General features: G+C 35.2%; 1 pseudogene across 1 annotated transcript in view; it reads right to left on the bottom strand.

Moving 5' to 3' along the window:
* Nucleotides 1-2,496: 2,496 nt before the first annotated feature.
* LOC105992132 overlaps nucleotides 2,497-19,965 on the bottom strand; it is a 68,969-nt pseudogene continuing 51,500 nt past the window's right edge. Inside the window, exon 5 of the transcript XR_001175387.1 lies at nucleotides 2,497-4,220. The product of XR_001175387.1 is annotated as a mitogen-activated protein kinase 6-like (transcript). The remainder of the gene's footprint in view (nucleotides 4,221-19,965) is intronic.

Consider the following 19,965-nt stretch of genomic DNA (forward strand, 5'->3'; position numbering starts at 1 on the left):
AATAGATCATTCAGCAAAAACAAGGAATGTCTACCGTGCACAACTGGGAATCTACAATAGTGATGTACCTTAATTATTTCCATGCACAAGTCTAACATTATAGGCTTTAAAAAATAAACACAATTAAGACTTCTAGGAACATTTTATGATAAAGTATTTCCTAAACATTCTTTGTAGATAGATCAAGCACCTCCACAAAACAAATTCCTATATACAGTGAGTACTAACTTAAATGAAATAGGTGGTGAAATAGGTGGCAGCTATAGGATGAGCTGACCTCATAGGTTCAGCTAGGTAGGCAACAAACCAGAGTGCCAGATGCCCAAAGCGTAGTTGCAAATAAAGGTTTTGAACGAGTTAGTTCTCATAGTTAAATACAGGAAATAGATTAATTTGCTAAAATAAGTAAGATGTGATGCACTAGGAACCCCAGAACACTTGAGACTATGGTGGCAATGCTGCTACACAGAGGGCACACCGTGGTTGCTGTGGTGTAACTTGTTCTGCCACGAACTTGTTACCTTGAGGTAGATAACACCTGTGTTCCAAACTCGGCCTGTGGAGGGGAAGACTTATAGCCATCTAATCGTCGATAAGGGAGCTAAAAAAATAGAATGGAACAAAGACAGCCTCTTCAGTAAATGGTGCTGGAAAAATTGGTTAACTACTTGTGGAAAACTAAAGCTAGATCCTTATATATCACCATGCACCAGAATCAACTCCAAATGGATCAAAGACCTCAGAGTCAAAGCAGCACTCTGAAAACATTACAGGGTGGAATAGGAGAAACCCTAGGTCTCCTTGGCTCAGGCTGAAATTTTCTTAATAGAGACACGGAAACACAACAAATCAAAGAAAGGTTGGACAAATGGGATTGCATGAAGTTGCAGAGCTTCTGCATGGCAAAGGACATAGCTAGCAAGGACAATAGAAACCCACGGATTGGGAGAAGATCTTTACTAGCCATACAACAAACAAGGGTCTCATATCTAAAATATACTTGGAACTCAAAAAATTAAATCCCCCAACAAAAAATCCTCAAAGAAACAACTGCCCAATAAATAAGTGGGCTAATGACTTAAAGAGAAACTGCTCTGAAGAAGAAAGAAGGATGGCCAATAGACACATGAAAAAATGCTCAACCTCCCTAGCCATAAAAGAAATGCAAATCAAAACAACATTGAGATACCACTCACTGCAGTTAGAATGGCTAAAATCAAGAACTCTAATAACAACAGATGCTGGAGGGGATGTGGACAGAAGGGAACCTTACTTCATTGTTGGTGGGAGTGTAAACTTGTTCAACCACTTTGGAAAGTAGTATGGAGGTTCCTCAAAAGACTCCACATAGAGCTCCCCTATGACCGAGCAATCCCACTTTTGGGCATTTACCCAAATGTTTACAAACAAGACCACACTGAAGCTACCAGCACAACTATGTTTATTGCAGCATTATTTACCATAGCTAAGATATGGAACCAACCCAGATGCCCCTCAGTAGATGAATGGATCAAGAAAATGTGGTGTATATATGCACAATGGAATTCTATGCCTCCATCAGAAAGAATGACATTGCCCCTTTGTTAGGAAATGGAAAGACTTGGAAAAATTATATTAAGTGAAGTAAGCCAAGCTCAAAGAGACATAGGTCCCATGGTTTCCCTTATTTGCAATATCTAGTATATGTATGAGTCAAGCAGAAAAGGTCAGATAAGGTGATGTTAGGAAAATGAACCCTAAGATATGTATTTTAAATGTTTTTTTTTCTTTCATGCATTTTTTCTAACGCAGTTATAAGATTATTTCTTTGTTGCTTTGTATGTCCCTCCCCCACAGTGTAATCCCTGCTTTCACTGTATTTGATGTCGGTATAATTAGTGGAGGGGAAAGGGAAAAACAAGTCGTTTAAATATGGATACAGGTGGACTTGTTGCAACAATGAAAAGTACAAGTAGTCATGTCCAAAACGAACTTTACAACTTGGGGGGGGAGGATGTGGGGGAAAGGGAGAATGGGAATGGATGAGAATGGTAAACAAAGGAGGAGGCTACAATGCTTGGTAAGAAATGTACTCACTATCTTGCCCATGTAATTGTAACCCCTCTGTAAAATATTTTCACAATAAAAAAATAAAAATTAAAAAGTAGGCATTTTCATGCAATTATGTACTGTCTCACTGTGTAAATTTCTAGACAAGGATTTTGTTTCCTGTAAGTCATCTCCTTGTAGTATGAGCGAATGCTGAGTGTTTACACACTTGTTCCTCTTCACTGCGTCAGCTTGCTCTATTTTGGGTAGGTAAACATCATGCCAGTTAAAATGAAAACTCTCACATGGAGAGGAAAACAAAAGATTGGGTTTTAAAAACCAAGAACAAATTAATTCCTTACTAAATGATACCTTCTGATTCAAGTTAAAAAATTACTTAAGCACTAGTAATAAAAAAGACAAAACACCTTTCATGAAAAACACTAAGAGAAATGTCTGCTGAATGTTTTATTTCAGGTGTTTTAGAATGTTTCTGTATGAGGATTTCAGAGCAGAAGGTGTTAAGGTAGTCTGGAATGACTTAAGTGTTGACCCCATGGGGATGGGAAACAGGAATGCTTATGGACTCCAGCTGCTTGTTAAAGCGGAATTCCTAGCTGTGGCTGTCTCTGAGTCTGCCTTCTTCCTCTGGCTCAGTTTCTAGCACTTCAGACTCTTCCTTCCTGCTAAAAATCTTATCCAAGTAAGTGGTGGACATGTTTTCCTTCTCCACTTTCTCATCCTTCCTGAACTCACAGCAGAATTAACTGATGAGGAAGCACTCCTCACCACTGTCCACAAACTGGCTGTCCCAGGACAACTGGTACCAGGCTCCCAGCTGTGCCAGGTTCGCCATCCCCTTCTCCTGCTTCTCCTGGCTCACTAATTTTGCTATCAGACTTTTCAATTCTAGCTGGGACACTAAGCTATTCAAGTCATGTAACTTATCAACAATATGAGTGGGCTCATGCTACGAGCTGAGCTGAATAGTTCCTGAAATGAAGTAATTGAAATCAAATCTCTGTTTCTGCTCCCTCTCCTCAGCACCCTGCTGGGAGGCTTCCTCTAACGCTATTAGGGCCTTCATCAATCCGTTCTGCTCTCTCCTATCCAATTTGTCTTTGCTTTGTTCTTTCCAGTTGGAAAGGTCAATAATAAGCTTGGGCTTGTAATAATGATTAACCTCACTCTCTCTCCACACTAAGTTGTCAAGGTACGATGGTGACCTCATTTTGTAGTTACAGGTATGGCTACACTCCAGGTCACAGTATTTGTTCTCATGGTAGTCTGGGTAGAGCAGGGCTCTGACGAGTAATTGGAGCCAAAAGCATCCTCCTCCAGATACTTCTCTTGATCTCCATCCCAGTATTTCCGAGGGTACACTTGCACCCCTTCTTCATCAGTGATTTCAAACAGAGCTCTCCAGTCAAGCTGAACTTCTTCAGTATCAAAATTGTTATGTATATGCCAACCATGCTCAGAGAACTGGCAATCATGGTACCTTTCCCAATTATAAATGTGATTGTGAGTTTCATCCACAAGAAAAATATCTCCACTTCATTTTTGATGTGAAAAAGATGGCTTGATATGGGCTCATCCATGGGAAAGGAATAAATATTCATGTAGGGATGAGAGAGCGCTTCCTCCGCAGTCAAGTAATCCATGGGGCTAAAGATCTGTGTCTGCTCCAAGAAACTCAGTGCTTCTTGGCTAATTCCTGGAAGCAGCTGGGTTATGTGTTTGTGTGGCTCAGTCATGTCTTTTCTAATGTAAACGGGAATTACACTGAGAATCTCCTGACAATTCTCCTCATGGACAACAGGAATAGATTCTAAAACCAGTTGGGTCTGTTCAGGTTCATGTGCACCTGAAAAGAAGGTTTTACCACTCAGCAATTCAGCATAGATGCAATGCAGCCTGAAGCCCACATGTCAATGGCTTTAGTATAATTGTTAGGAGAAAGTAAAAGACATGGAGATCTGTACCATTTAGTAACCAATCCTTCAGAAAGATGACTCTTATGGGAATAATGAGGATCCATGATCAGTGCCAGACCAAACTCATCTATATTCAACACCAGGTCTTCGGTATTGGTGAAAAGATTAGCTGGTTTGATATCTCTGTGCAGTATGTTTGTAGAATGAATGTACTTGAGCCCATAGCAGCTGGTACATGAATAGCCTGGCATGCTCCTCCAGGAGTTCAAGCCCCACCACCAACCAAAACAAAAAGAAAAAGACTAAACATAGAACTCCCCTATGATCCAGCAATCCCACTTCTGGGCATTTACCCAAACAATCACAAGGTCACACTTAAGTTACCAGCACAACTATGTCCATTGCAGCATTATTTACCATAGGTAAGATATAAAACCAACCCAGATACCCAGATGCCCCTCAGTAGATGAATGGATCAAGAAAATGTGGTGTATATACACAATGGAATTCTAGGCTCATCAGAAAGAATGACGTTGTACCATTTGTAAAGAAATGGAAAGACTTGGAAAAAACATTAAATGAAGTAAGTCAGACCCAAAGAAATACAGGCTGCCCGGTTTACCTCATTTGTAATAATTAGTATCTATCTAAGATAGTTCTAGCAGAGGATCACAATAGTCCAATAGCTATGTGTATATGACCATATAAAATGATGCTTATCAAAATGAACTACGAGATATGGAAATAAGAAGTTTTTGTGGTTTTCTTAGTATACTTCATGCAGTTATTTCTTTTATCTTTCAGTTCCCTCCTTTGTTTTACTCCCTGTTGTCACTGTTTTTTTTTTTTATTTCAGTACAATGTGTTGTATGTAAGTTTATCTGATTTGGGGATGGGAAGGGAAATCACAGAAATGGTGAGACAAAGGACAAAGAGTGAATCAATACAACAGTGATACTAATAAGACATTGTATTGGAAATGAATTTTACAACTTGTAAGGAGGGTTGCCAGGGGAAAATGAGGGAAGGCGTAACACTGTTAGAAAAGAAATGTACTCGTTATCTTATTGTAAGCTCTCTTCATCACCTTTACAGTAACTTTTTTTTTCTTCAGATGTGGTCAAATATGTGTGTGTGTGTGTGTGTGTGTGTGTGTATAATTGACCTGGCCATTTCAACAATTTTAAGCAGTATTAAGTATATTTATACAACCATGGAACCATCCCTACCATTCATCTCTAGAATAATTTTTATTTATGAACTGTAACTTGGAAGTAAACTGTTATTAAGTAAAACGGTATTCCCCATTCTTTTTCCCTACCAGCCCTGGACTTCACTATTCTAATTGTCTCAGATTAATTGAAATATAAAATGGTTCCCTTTAGGGCTTATATTAGTTGGCATATTATCTTCAAATTAATCAGTGTTATTCTATGTATTAATTTCCTTTTCCAGTTAAGGTTAAACTGTATTCCATTGTATAAAAAATAATATTTTGTTTATTAATCTGTCAACAGACACTGGGGTTGCTTACATATTTTGGCTATTGTAAATAATACTACCAATTTGATGAGTATTAATGTTGTTATGGCCCTGCTTTCAAATATTTGAGTACATACCTGGAAGTAGAATTTCTGGATTATATAATAGTATTTTATTTTCTTGAGGAACTGTTATAATGTTCTCAATAGTGGTTTTGACATCTTGCCAATGTTGAATATTAAAATTCATGAACAGGAATGTGTTTTTATTTATTTCTGTCTTTAATTTCTCACAATATTTATAGCTTTACCTCCTTGCTTCATTCGTACATATTTTTATTTGATGCTTTTATAAATAGAATTGTTCTCTAAATTTTTGTCTTACTCATTACTAACAAATACAAATGAAAGAAGTTTTTCATGTTGATGCTGTATCTGCTACTTTGCAGATTTTAATCATTTAAATAGTAAAATTTTGGTAGAATACTTACAGTTCTCTACATACAAGATAACATCTGTGGAAAAAAATTCTTTTCTACATTGTGATTTTTTATTCTTTTTCTGGCACCAATTTCCTAGAATTTCCACTAATATATTGAGTAGAAATTGTAAGGGCAGGCATCACTGTCTTGTTGATGGTATAAGAAGAGCTTTCAGTCTTTTACCAGTAGTAAGCCACTGGGTTTATTTTTCACATATGTATTTTAATGTGTGTGGCAGTTTGCTTTTTACTTTGTTTTTAGTTGATGGATATTAGTATTATGAATGAGTTTTAATTTCTCTTCTGTCTCCTTTTTGGTACTGGAAATTGAATTCAGGGTCTTGAACATGCTAAGCAAGCCCTCTACCAACTGAATGTTAATCTTCTTAAGTGCTTTTCCTGCATTTATTAAGTTGTCAATTCTCTACCCTCCTTCTGTTAATTTGATGTACTCTATCAATGTTTATGTATTCAACCATCCTTGAATTCCAGATATAAATCCTACTTGGTCATGACATATAATTATTTAAATATATTACTAATAAAATGTGTTGAGGATTTTCACATAATCATACATTCAATGTTGCTCTATAATTCCCATTCTTTGCTATTTTTTGGACTTAATTTAGAATCGCTGTAGAATGAGTTGAAAGTATTAAAAATATTCCTTCATTTTATTTTTTGTTTTGACAGAGTTGAGATTATTAGTCTTTTAAAGTTTTTGTAGAATTTACCAGTAAAACTTCCAAGTCCAGCAATTTATTTTGGCAAAAAAATTTTATTTGATGCAAATTCCTGCCAATTTATGGGAAGACTAGATTTTTATGTCTGTTATTCTGAGTTAGTCAGTTTGTTGTTCCTAGCAAGTTTTCCATGTGAACTAGGTCATCAATTTACTTGGTTTATAATTTTTCATAGTGTTCATAATTTTAAAATATTTTGTTAAAAACCAATGTGTATAACTGTACTGGATCCATTTTCATTTCTGTTATTACAATTTGTGTCTTTTCTAGCTTTAAGGTGGGCACATTTTATTCCAGGCTCTCCTTACTTTCCTGGTCTCAGCAGAGAAATCTGTAATTTTCTGATTGGTTTTCGTTTATATGTAATTAATCTTTTCTCCCTGAAATTTGAGGGTCCTTTCCTTATCTCTATTCTTCCTGTGCAGACTACATTGTAGCAGTGTGATGTTCTGTTCACTTCTGGCCTGTTTGGGGTTCTAAAGGCTTCTTGTATCTAAACAGGCCTATCATTTTGTGTGTTCGGGAAGTTCTCTGCTAGAATTCTGTTAACTGTATTTCCTATACCTTTAGCTTTCTTTTCTTGACCTTAAATTAGGTCTTCTGCTTTAGATTGCTCTTGTAAGGACATATCTTATTTCTTAGATTTGCTTTGAATAATTTTCTCTTCTTTCTCTATGGAATCTAGACTATCTTGAATTCTAGAGATTCTCCCTTCTGTATCACCTAATCTGCTGTTGATACTTTCTACATCTTTTTTTATTTATCTTCTTTCAAATTGGTCGTTTTTGATGGCTTCAATTTATTGAAGCTTTCTTTTAGATGTCTATGAAGTTTGTGATTAGTGCATATTTATGGTCTCTTACTACGTACCTAGATGCTGATAGTTATTTTGTAATTCTATTTTGTTTAGTTATTACAATATATTACACACACTGCCTTTTCTACTGTAAACTTAAATTTCGAGCACTATTTTAAAGTGTGCATAGCTTCTGTCATCTTCTGATTATAAGAAAGAACATTTTTCATTATTTCACTTTCAATGTTAGCTCTGAATCTAATAAGATTCTTACAGAAAACATAGTTGTATCATGGCTTTTAAATCTTATCTACAAATTTTATTGTAGACTTTAATTAGTGTACATTTAAACATGGATAGAAAGACCAGGATTACTATTTTCAATTCGCTATTTGTGTCTATACTTTATTGTTCTTAAATCCTACATCATTGTCTTCATGTTTAATTAAAGTTCTGCAATGAAATCTTTAAATTTTCTTCACATTTCCATTTGAGTGTATTCTATAATTATTTTCTTTGTAATTACCTTATGGATTGCATATATTTTAAAGTATTTAAACTTCAAATGTATGCCAAGATGGCTTCATTAACTAAAAGACTGCTACTATATTGTGTCTATTCACTCTTTTATGTTACCTTTGTCACAAAATAATATTATTTATATATTTTGTGTCCAAATTATGAATGAATAATTGTGGGGTTTATATTAGTCTTTTAAATCATGTTAAATACAAAAGTCTAGTTATTAGTTAAAGAATAATAATACTTCTGGGAGCTGGCAGCTCATGCCTGAAATTCATGCTTGCCAGGCAGAAAAGTTCTGGAGACATCTCTTATTTAACCTCAAAAAGCTCAAAGTGGAGCTGTTTCTAGAGGGGTAGAGCACTTGCCTTGAGCAATAATAGTTTGGAATAGTGCCCAGGTCTTGAGGTCAAACCCCAGAAACAACAAAAATATTACTGATAACGTTTATGATTTTTAATTTTTTAATATAGCTTTTAGTTACTGAAAATTTTAGATTGAAGGACTCTGTAAAATGTCTTGGAAGACCTGCCTTGAATAACAAGCCATGTGTTTGTCTGGTAATGTAATTTATTCCTAATTTTTTGCCAATATAAAAGTCTGTCTTCCAAAATGAAAACCACAAACTTAGTATGTTGACTAGGCTGGCCTAGAACATGAAATCAACCTTACATCCTCCTCCTGAGTAATGAGTATGCTATTGCATCTGGCCACTTATATTATTTAGTTCTAAGATTATCATTTAGTTATTATTCTAGAATATAAATCCCTTTGCCAAGAGTAAATTTTTGTTTCATGTGTGCTCTTAATTGCTATTTAATGCATTTTTGATTGTTGTCAAATACTTGTCGGAGAATTCTAACATCTTTGTCATCTTCGTGTTCAATTCTTTTTATTATCTTCTTCCATATGAGATATTCCTGACTTTTAACATTGTGATCGTTAATTGAATCCCGAATACTCTTCATATTAAGTTACGTTATGCCACATCTTATTTTCAAAAGTTACTTTTGTTAGGTTCTCGAATTTGAACAAAGACAAAACCAATTTATTACTCATTGCTAGGACAGATTTTTAGTTCCTTAACTTTTAATTCCTTGTCATCAGAGGGAGAGATAGGATGTCTTTGTTACTGCCCATCTAAAATTGATATTCTGTCTAGACACTAGGCTTTATTGCTTGTATCTACTAGCCATTCCCAGGAATACATTGCTACTGTTCTTCAAATGGGCTGGGTTCACTTCAAAGAGAGCCAAGAATGGTTATTTTTAATTCTGATCCATGATACAATCGTAATTCTTTTTTCTCTTTGACACTTTTCCAGTAATTAGAGGAAGACTGACATTTTTTTCTCTACCTACTGCTATTTTAGGTTTCATACAAATCAAATCTGGGATATATAAAGTGCAAAAAATATCCAAAGAACTAACCATAATGTGTTTGGTTTTTGTCATCCCTAGCTAGACTACCTTTATTCCTCTGCTTGTAAACTATTTCATTTATTTGTTTTATATATAATATCAGAGTTATATTTGGGCAGATGGAAAGGGTAGAGATTAACACATTCTAATCTCATGTTCTTTGAATCATGTTTTTCATCTATTGACTTTATCATACATTTCTTTTTCTTACTAATCTGGGCAATTGATTGCGTGAATTTGAAATGCTCAAGATGTGACTATTTACCCTATTGTCTTGGATAATATTGATAAACAAATTTCATTTAAAGAAAGTTAGTCAAATGTTAGTGACTCACACATGGAGGTTAAGATCTGAGGATTTTGGTTCAAAGCCAGATTGGGCAGAAAATCCATCAGATTCCCTATCCAATTTACATGCAAAGATGTCAGCTGGGAGCATGACTTAAGTGTTAGAACATCAAATGTTAGTAAAATAGCCAAGTGAGAGTAGGAGGGTAGGTATGATGATGATGATCATAATAATAAAGAATCAGAGGAACACTGCTCAAAATTTGTGTTGGATTGCCCATGTCCAGAAAGGTGAACCCATACCTTTTCTCATACTTCGAGCTGTGGTTCTCTTCATCTGCATTCTTTATGACATCTTTATAATAAGCTGGGAAGTATGAAAAATGTCTCCCTGAGTTTCCATTAAGTTTCTGAAGTATACTGATCAATCCTGAGAAGGTTATCATAGGAACCCCTAATTTGTAGCTAGTTTGATAGAAATGAAAATAAAACTACTTGCCACTTATGGATGATTTCTATGGAACTGAGTTCTTAGCCTTTCCTAATTTTGGATAAAATAATATTTGGGTGTAATCTACTACTCTGGAATAGTTTGCTTGAGGTGTGGGAACAATGACACATATATCTATTGTCAGAAGTCTATTGTGTTGATTGTGATGTGAGAACAAAGATTAAAAAAATAGACATTATGTTTTCAGGAGACACCAATACCTAAATATATGGAGGCAGCTTTGTTGTTGGGAGTGTACACATTCCTTTCAGTAAACTGTCAAAATATTTTACTATTAGATTTATCATTCTAATTAGTCCTCTATAGTTTTCATGAAGTTTGACAAAACATGGTTTATCACTTTTTTGAGACTTACTGAATTTGTTGGCTTTTTGATTTGGGGTCTTTGTCATAGAAGGTCATTTTCATAGTGAATTTTTAAGTTCTTACACTTCTATCACCCTAATGAATTCTGCATTTAGCTGCAAATTTCCCATGGGACAAAATTTCCAAACACATTCAAATTAAAACTAATTAAAGGCAATAGTAACTGAAATATGCTATTTGGGAAAACTAAGTTACAAAACTAAAATTAGTGACAGTTGTAATAGGAGTTTCTGATAACTAATAATTGAATAATAAAGATTAGAGAAAATGCAGTGATCTCTACATGTGAAAAAATTACTGAAAAATCCATGTAATAGTAAGCATCATAGTTTTTAACATGTCTCTTTCAAAAAAAAAGAAAATCCTTTATTCATTTTATTTTAATACTGTTCACAAAGTTAATTGTTAGATCATTCTGTGAACATGGGAAGACAGTTTATCAGGGTTTTGTTTTTAGCATAGCATAATATATTTAAACAATGTTCCTTTAATGCTGACCTTATAAGAAAATATAAAATATAAGATAAATATACATTAATATCACACAAAAAAGAAAAGGGGAGCCGGGTGCTGGTGGCTCATACCTGCAATCCTAGCTACTCAGGAGGCTGAGATCTGAGGCTCACAGTTCAAAGCCAGCTCTGGCAGGAAAGTCCGTGAGACTCTCATCTCCAATAAACCACTAGAAAACTGGAAGTGGTGCTGTTGCTCAAGTGGTAGAGCACTCGCCTTGAGCTGAAGTGTGCAGGGACAGTGCCCAGGCCATGAGTTCAAGCCCCATGACCTACAAAAAAAAAAAAAAGTAAGAGAAAAAGGGGAATATTCAATAATGTTTCAGCACCATTGCCCCCTGTGCTTAAAATAGTAAAAAATTTCATTAGACATAAGAAAGTTGAAGAAAATATATATATTTTTGAAATATTTTATAGTAAGTTTCAAGAGCATGTAATATTAATGTATGTGGTTTTGGAGACTTTATAATTTTCATAATCACCTATGTGTAGAAACAAAATTATTAAAGACTACCATTTTCCCTCAGATGAGTTAAAATTCCAAAGTAATTCATATCAAGTAATAAAAATGTTTCTTTGGATTATTCTAGTTCCATTATTTAAACATATTCAAATATGTATCCATACTTATTATTATTAACTAAATGAGGCATAGTTTTACCAGTCACCCTCAATTATAAGGGATAAGGAAAATCCTAATCTTGAATTTATTAATATTTTCTCTAAATTTAGAAATTTTGAAGCAATATAGACACAATAATAGTTTAGAAAGTGATGATTCTCTTCAGAGAAATTATAACATTTTAATATATTTGCAACATTGTGTTAACAATTCAGGACATTTTCCAATTGGTACTTAAAATTTCATGAATATGTATCATATTTCTTTTCTTGAGAAGTAACTGTATTATTGACTTATTTTCCTCTATTTAGCAGTGTTTTAAAATATGAAATTATCAGCTTCTGAAGAAATTCATCACATTTACTCCATATTAAAATATTGTCTATACTGATAAATACAGTCTCTTCCATAGAAGCACAAAGTAAGCATCCAGTACAATTTTAGAAATGTTGAAACAGCAGGCTCTGTAAAATACAGATGTGATGGTAATTTAAATTTGAATGTCGCATCTAAAAATGTTACCTCTTATATAGAAATAATAATAGCTAATTAACATGATTGCCAAGCAAAATTCTGAAGACTTTTTGATTATATTTCATTAATCCTCTCAAAAAACATATGGTGCAGAAATAATTATTTCCCAGGTAGGAAATTTAAAAATTAAGCTACAGATAGGGTAATTTTAAGCATTCTTTGAGCCTGACAGTGGCAACAATAAGCTTAAAATCTTTGACTAATAATTGTAAAGTCCAGATTTCAAACCCAGTACTCATCCTAAAACAAATTTGTCTTTCTGACACCAAATGGCGTGATTTTAATCTCTGTTTGCTCTTCAATGGCACAATAATAAGGTTACTGTTTTAAATCATACAATTGGACTGATTATGAAGTATTCAGTACATAAACAATAGCAGAATAAATTGTTCACCCAAGTACCAAATCTACTCAATACAATGTCACAGCTCTCTAGACAAAGAACCCTATTTCATAGTTCCCTATTAAATAATAACTGTAATTTAGTGTCTTACTAAAATAATAACTTAGAGTGTATAGGGAAAAACAGTTTTCCTATCATCCTGGGGTTATCTTCTGCCACAAAAAGGATACCACTCAATAATATCATTTGCTTTTCTGAATTACCCATGTGCAACTTTGTCACATTCATTCCATTCTTATTTGAGATCCCATCTGCAGAAACTTGACATCTGTTTCCCTGTAGCCACAAAATTTTTCCACGTGTTCTGATAAACATTTTGAGGCTGGAATAAATTATTACGGGGAGCAAAACTACAGTTGAAGCAATGACAACTGTAAAAATATTTGATATAAAATTAACTCTATGATGATCTAAAGATTTTGAAATTATATTACATTTACTTTCAAAGTTTTGCATGAATATTATATTTAAATATATATTTTCCAACCATGGCTTGTACTGATGCCAAACTACAGCTTCTGATTGTTAACTATGACTATGGAATTGATAAGTCAGTTGAAAAGAAAATGAGAAATATTTCAAATTTAAAGCATTAGCAAAACTTGTACAGTAAAGTAAATGTATTATGTTAACAGTCAACTAAGAACATTTTTTGTTTTACTCATTGAAACTTTTCTTCTATACCTACATAAGTTCCACACTAAGTTCCATTATATAAAATAAATAACTTTGTGACTTATAATTAATTTGAAGCTATGCATTTGAGGTGGAAATAAAGCATAAATAAATTTTGTGCTTACACTTGATTCATATTTCCAAGATATCAAAAAATAACTCTGAAATATTAATGCAATAGAAATAACTTCTGATTCCAAGCATTTTCGATAAAAGATACTTAATATTAATTACAACATAAACACAACAGTAACTTAATTCTTAATTATATGCAAAGAACTCTACATACTATACTAATTTGATTTCTACTGTTAAAACAAAAGGGAAAAAAAAGCAGCTACGAAACGTCCTATCATTTTGTTTCATTCTTGACTCCTTTTCATTTTTACTTGTATATACAATTTCATCCTGATGTAATTTATTCCACTTTAAGACAATTCAGGTATATTTGAAGATTTTTTTCTTTTTTAATATATATATATATTTATTGTAAAGATATTGTACAGAGGTATTAGAATGATGCTTTTTTTTATTGAGAGAATACCGTACAGAGGGGTTACAATGACTTGGGCAAGGTAATGAGTATATTTCTTATCAAGCATTGTTGCCTCCTTCTTTGTTTCCCCTTACCATCTGTTCCCACCTCTCTCCCCACCCCTGCCCCATGCCAAATTTGTAAAGTTCGTTTTTCGACATAACTTGTACATCTCATTTTTGCAATGGGTCCACCTTTCCCTCCACAAATTATACCTGCATCAAATACAGTGAAAACAGGGGCTATACCGTGGGGGAGGGACATACAAAGCAACAAAGAAATATTCTTTTATACATTTCTAAAAGAACATGTAAATAAATTTAAAAATTATCATTCAAAAATCATTTGTGATTTTTCTCAATTGTTATATAATAATTCATTCTGTATATTTTTTTACAATTTTATAGTATGCTATTGATAAAATAATAACGTAGGATTTGGAAGATATGAGAAGTATGCTTTCTTTAATACAGATGGAGAAAGGTAATCCAAAAAGCAAAAGTATAAAAAAGTTAATGGTATATGATACCTCAGTCAGATGTCTGTAGTGGGATGAATCAATTTTTGGAAAAAATACCATGGAAATTGATGATTGGGAAATGTGTTCCTTTAAAACCACCCATTGTCTTATCTTCACACATTTTTATGGTTATATACATGAAGAACATCATCCATTCTGTTACTCAGTTCTTCTGCTGAATTTTAAATTTGACCTATTGTACTATTAATTCCCACTTATTGTTTTTTGTTCATCTATCTGTGAGAATTTACGTTTTTTTCTTTTTACTTTCATTTACTTTTTCCCATGAAATTAGTCTAAATAGCAATTGTTTCCCATGTATAAGTTACTTTGGACCTTAAATGAGCTTGTGATTTTTCTGTGTTTACCAACGTTAACAACAGATGTTTCTTATTGTGTAGTGAGTTTAGGAGTCTATAAGAAGGAAATTTGTTTCTATTGTCTGATTTACTTGAAATTAGCAAGCATCTTCCAGTTTCCAGAGACTCCTGCTTCGTTTTCTTGTTTAGAAAATAGAGGTAATTACTTACCAAATATTGAAAAGCCTCATTTGATAGGGGCCCAGTAAAGTTTATGGTATTTCTTTCCCCGTCTGCCAAAGCAGTAGACATCTTTCCCAAGCATTTGATTACTGACACTTGTAAAAAATATTAATACCATATTTTCAACCTAATTTCAAAACATACTTTTTAAGTAATGCCATCAACCTCACATTATTAGTAATGTTAATACAGGTGATATTATAGTAGCTCATTCTTTTGTGTAATATTACATAGCCATGAAATTAATTTTATTGGAAAAATATTTTTACTTGGCCTTAGAGTGATACAAATCTGTGTTACATTCAAAGGACAACTTACTTATAAGATGAAAACTTAAAATTAAATACAGTGATTAGTGAGAAAGTGTTACAAAATTCTATCTTCCTTTTCAGTCTCAGATAAGTGAGAGTCATAATGATAATGTTACTTCATGTGTTTCTTACTCAAGAAGAAAACTTGACATTATACTTTCTAAACATCCATCTAACGTTTCAGAAATATCCATTTGTCACAAGTTATGCTATTCTTAGAAATAAATTATAGTGTAAATGATAAAAATACAGTTGAAATGTTGCCTTAAAATTTATTGTAGGAATATAATGCATATTTTATGAAAACTCAGTGCAGAGATGACACATTTACTAATACTTTAACTCAAAAGTATTTAAAACCATTATAATTTTTTCAAAATTTCATGCACTATTTTATTATCTATTATGACTAAAGATTGAATGATATTTTTATCACCCAAGACTATACTAAATGTTGCTTGTTGAGATTTTCATTTAATAAGTTAAATTTTAACATATATATTGAAGCTTGGCCTCTCTACAACATCTTGAATATAGATATTGTTTCCCAACAACTGAAAAACTTAATGCAAGATGTGTGTGTGTGTGTGTGTGTGTGTGTGTGTGTGTGTGATATTATATATATATTGGTCAGTTTTGGGGCTTGAACTCTTGGCCTGGGAGCTGTCTCTGAGCTCTTCAGCTCAAGGCAAGCACTCTACCACTTGAGTCACAGTGCCACTTCTGATTTTCTGGTGATTAATTGGAGATAGGAGTCTCATGTACTCCCCTGCCCAGGCTGGATTTGAACCATGATCCTCAGATCTCAGCCTCCTGGGGAGCTAGGATTACATGTGTGAGCCACCAGCTCCAGGGGCAAGGTATTTTTTTTAAATAATTCAGTTGTTTAAAATTATGCAGCCATAGTCTTATTAATACTTTGTCTTTGAAAATAATCATATGTATTGATTTATATTTATTTAAATTCTATTATAAAAATAAATAAAGTTATGGGTTTTTTTTTTGTCAGTAGTGAGGCTTGAACTCTGGGCCTGGGCACTGTCCCTCAGATGTTCAGCTCAAGGCAAGCACTCCACCACTTGATCCACAGCACCACTTCTGGTTTTCTGAGTGGTTTATTGGAAATAAAAGTCTCATGGACTTTCCTGCCTAGGCTGGTTTTTAACCACAATTCTCAGATTTCAGCCTTCTGAGTAGCTAGGATTACATGCATAAGCTACTGCACCCAGGTAAAAGGAATAAACTTTTACATACAGAAATATCTTCCTACAGGATCATGTCAATAATCCTAGCTATTAAGGAGGCTGATATTTAAGGATTGAGTTTCATTAAAAACTCATTAGTGGGGCTATGGCTCCAGGACAATATTACATCTCAAGGTCAATGCCCATCCCCTGATTTTAAGCCCCAGGTCCAGCACACATACAAAAAATGATACATGTGTAGACTGTAGATTCTAGATAATACGTAATAAATCAGCTGCTAGCGGCTTATGTTTATAATCCTAGTTATTTAAGCGACTGAGATATGAAAAACAAAGTTCAGTGTCGGCTTGGGCAGGAGAATCTTTGAGACTTGTGTGATAAACTGAGGCGCATGAATTACTGCCCCCTACTGATGTCATCACCACCCTGGAGGGTGGGCATCAAAGATGGCTTGGGGGACAGGCCACTGGATATAGCGGGGAGAGAAAGAGGCATACAGCAAGAGAAGCACCTCCCAGAGCAGAGTTTTGCCCAGAGAGCCCAGGCTGGCAGAGGAGCTAATGAAAAGGCCCGAAGGGAGCCCAGGCCTGTGTACATGCCCTAGCAGACCTGGGCAGGTACAGAAGACTACACAGGGCCAAGGGTCCTGAACAATGCTGAGAGGACTGCGTAGAAGCTTGTGAGGAGCAAAGAGGCCTGTGCAGATGCCAGAGGCCTATAGAGAGGGGAGAGGCCTATAGAGAGCAGGGAGGCTTGCACCGAGGCCTGTGAAGAGTGCAGAGGCCTGCAGAAAGCCGAGAAGCCTGCACGGAGGCCCCATGAAGAGCCAAGATTCTTGTGAAGAAGTGGAGAGATTAGTGGAGATAAGAGAGGCCTGTGTAGAGCAAGAGGCCTGCTATTGGAGAGGCAGAAAGACCTGCAGAGATTGGAGAGGCCTATGAAGAGACCAGAAAGGGGCACATGGAGATCAGAGAGGCCTGTGGAGAGCAGAGAGTGGCCTGCAGAGAACAGAGAGGCCTGCAGAGAGTGGACAAGCCTGTGGGAAGGAGGAAAATGGGGGAAAAAAAACTTGCCCCTTTGGAGGTTCCAGATGTTTTTAGTTCTGAGGTAACCCAGGACAGGGTTGTAGACTAGTGAAACTCCTTTCTCAGCTTTAATCACGCCCTCATGGATTTTTCTCACTCTCAGGTCATTATACTTTCACTTCTAACCAGCAAGAAGCCAAAGACCATGGATAATGAGGTCCCAAATTCCAGCCTAAGTACTGGCAAAATAAATTCATAGATGAGAAGAATATACTAATATTGATTTACCAATTTTAACAAATATATCACTCACTAGAATATGTTCAAGATAGGTAAGTTGTAGGCAGAAAGAACAGAAGTACATGGAACTTATCTCTAGTTTCTCTTGATTATTTTGTGTAAATATAAATCTACTTAATGGGCAGAGGAAGCTAGGTGCTGGTGACTCATGCATGTAATTCTCCTTATTCAGTAGGCTGAGATCTCAGCATCATGTTTCAAAGTTGGCCTACTGTCAGTAGGGAAATCTATGAATTTCTTATCCTCAATTAACCATCATAATGCTAGAAGTGGAGCAGTGGCTCAAGTAGTAAAGTACCTCTATTTCCTGAAAAAATCTAAGGAACAATGCCCAAGCCCTGAGTTCAAACCCCAGTACAAGCACAAAGAGGGTTATGTGGAGGGATCAAAGGAATTTAATAGTCACTCCTGAAAGTATATACAAAGGGCCAACATGAGTATAGTGAGATGAGAAATATTGTTAGTGAAGTAATTGCAAATGAAAATCACATTGAGATCCCCTTTCTTATTCACTTAGGATACCTATAAAAAGCAATGTAGGAGGGGAAAAAAAGGACAAGTGTCAATGAAGATTTACAGAAAGTGCAACATTCATACATTGCGTGCAGGAATATCAAAAGATTTAGCCACTTCAAAAATGGTTTGGGGGTCCTGGAGGAAGATGGCAGAGGAGAAGCTGGGGACTAAACAAGCTCTCACATAGAAATTAGTTTTAGTTTTCCTATGGAAAATCTAAGGCTAGAAATTTACACCAAGTGTGCCATCACAGAGGAAAAATGCAGGCAGTTTGGTTAAGGAGAAAGATTTGACTACTCACTAGTGTCCATGGCAGCAATGGCTATGGCAGCTGTTGCTACAGTCACCATGACAACAGACAGAGCCCAGAACAAAGGCACCAGATTCTACTCACTGCCAGCAAGAATTGGCAAGGAGCAGAAATATTCACTCTGATGACCATAGACAATTGCAGAATATGGATGGTCTGGAAACTAAGGGAAAGGCATGAGTACCCCACAGACATCCTCATTCCTTCTTACGGAGCAGTGGTGGGGAGGTAGCCCAACCCCCACCAATGGAGAAGAACTCCATCTTTGATATTGACAACTACTGGGAGAGAGCAGTTAACAGGTAACTCAGGCCTTGGAAGAAGACAATAGGATCCATGCAACAAGTCAAAGGAACCTGACCTGTGGGGCTCAGCTCCACCACTGGGGAAAGCTGCCCTTCCCAAGCTCCACAAGGGCAAGAGTGAGGCAACTCTCCTCAGTGGGTAAACAGAGCAAGAGGCTGTCCCACCTGTCTGGGCAGCACCTCCTTCTGCTTGAGGGTAAAAGGAAAACTTTTGGGAACTACTTACACAGCCTTACCTACAACCTAGCTCCCTCACAGCAACTACAAGCTAGAGGAAACAGTCATCTCCCTCTTTTGTGATACTCAAAGCAAACCACCCTCCCATTGAAATAACCTAAGAGGAGGGTCATAAAGTCCCTGGTAAAGAAGTTTCTTTCTGCCTGCTCAAAATGATTTAAGGAATCAGTCAAGCCACAGAAAAGCCAAACACCACAAGCCAACCAGAAACTGGTTACAGACACAGAGGAGATACAAGAATTCCCCCCCCCTAAAAAAATAAAACTGTTATCTCTATTTTTTTTCATTTTTATTTTAGTTTTTTTGTTACTTTTTTGTTTCATCCCCAGATATATACCCTTCTTCGATTATTAAACCTTATTTTTCATTTTGTGAACACTTAGTTCAGCTATAGATTACTCAGTTCATGAACTCTCAGCCTTAACTCTTCTAATTGTAGTATTATTTATTTGTACTTGTATAAATTTTTTAATTTATAATTTTTCATTTTTAAACTTTTTATTTTTCCTTTTACTTATTCTCTTTTCCTTCTATACCTTTCCTCTCTCTGAATTTAGATCTTAGTAATATTCCCTCTCTCCCTTTCCCTCATTACATTTCTCTAATCTTATTTTCTCCTCACAATTCTCCCTAAATCTAATAATTTCTGGACTGCTGACTCCTTTGATATTCTTAGTCCATTGATCCCTAGTTATATGTTGTTGAATTAGATTGTATCTGTTGATTTAGACTGATTCTGTACTCATTTTGACTGTGTCAAACAATCTGTGCAACTACAAGGCTCCAATGGATGCTTGCCTTAAAATAGTGTTCTAGCACAGAATTTGTCTTGCTTTCAT

This window comes from Dipodomys ordii, unplaced genomic scaffold, assembly GCF_000151885.1.
Source record: "Dipodomys ordii isolate 6190 unplaced genomic scaffold, Dord_2.0 Scaffold80, whole genome shotgun sequence".
In the NCBI taxonomy this organism is placed as follows: Eukaryota; Metazoa; Chordata; class Mammalia; order Rodentia; family Heteromyidae; genus Dipodomys; species Dipodomys ordii.